This window comes from Myotis davidii, unplaced genomic scaffold (genome assembly GCF_000327345.1).
Source record: "Myotis davidii unplaced genomic scaffold, ASM32734v1 scaffold1277, whole genome shotgun sequence".
Lineage (NCBI taxonomy): Eukaryota > Metazoa > Chordata > Mammalia > Chiroptera > Vespertilionidae > Myotis > Myotis davidii.
In genome coordinates, this window is record NW_006290682.1 from 3,212,474 (window position 1) to 3,213,000 (window position 527).

The 527-nt window shown below is 66.6% G+C and overlaps 1 protein-coding gene across 1 annotated transcript in view; it reads left to right on the top strand.

Annotated features, from left to right (window-relative positions):
* The window catches only part of ANOS1 (anosmin 1), a 44,597-nt gene that overhangs the window by 8,640 nt on the left and 35,430 nt on the right, over nucleotides 1-527 (top strand). The gene's annotated exons all lie outside the window — the stretch shown is intronic.

A 527-nucleotide genomic window follows, 5' to 3' on the forward strand; every position in this document is an offset into this window, starting at 1 on the left:
TGGTGATTTGCTGGGATGAAACGGGGTCCGGGCACGAGGGCGAGTGGCTTCTGTCCGCCTGCAGCGCTGGACGCCTGGGGTCGGCCCGGCCTTCACGGACCTTCAGTCCCCCGGAGCCGGTCGGTCAGGGGACGGATGGGCTTTCACGGCAGATAATGAGGGGGCTGCTCTCCACGGTGCCTTTCAGAGCTGGCGGCGGGGGCGTGCGAGTTCATTCTCCATTTGTGCAGCGAGGGAACGCTCACAGGGTGCGGCGTGTAAAGACCCCCCCTACCCTGTCTCCAGCGCCTTAGGGGCAGTGACCAGGGTGATGTCTGTGACCATAGGCCTCCCTCCCCCAGGACGCAGCTGCCCGCTGGCAGGACGTTGGGCACGAGTGGGCCGCGCAGGAGAGCAGGCTGGGGTTGGAAATGCGGGGTCCCCCAGCGTGGCCTCATTAAACAGCACACGTTTCATTCGGGCCACAGCAGGCACGGATTCCCGGCTGGGTCTCCCACGGGGAGCGCTCTGTCCGGGAGCTGGACGCC